This window comes from Rhagoletis zephyria, unplaced genomic scaffold, assembly GCF_001687245.7.
Source record: "Rhagoletis zephyria isolate East Lansing unplaced genomic scaffold, Rhagoletis_zephyria_1.1 Rzeph_scaffold_04368, whole genome shotgun sequence".
Lineage (NCBI taxonomy): Eukaryota > Metazoa > Arthropoda > Insecta > Diptera > Tephritidae > Rhagoletis > Rhagoletis zephyria.
The window spans coordinates 24,494-24,804 of NW_016161451.1; positions in this window are offsets into that span (position 1 = coordinate 24,494).

Consider the following 311-nt stretch of genomic DNA (forward strand, 5'->3'; position numbering starts at 1 on the left):
GTAGTTGTACAGAAGTAGTGCTGCTTATGACTGGCGGTGTGATCGCCGAAAACGTACGGTAGGCGGAGGAATGTCGAATGCGGGACAGTGGCACAGGAAATGCTCTACGCTCTCGATTTTCTCCACATCACGGCACTACGAAAGTCGTCGTTTAACTGCATACCCATTCGAATGGCAGTGCCCAGTCAGGACTCCAATTACATGTCGTACCAGATGACGCTTCAAGCTGAGGAGAGTGCGAGATATGCGCTTATCCAACTCAGACCAAATATGCCTTGCTATTCTACACGTGTGTTTCGCAGTCCATCTTG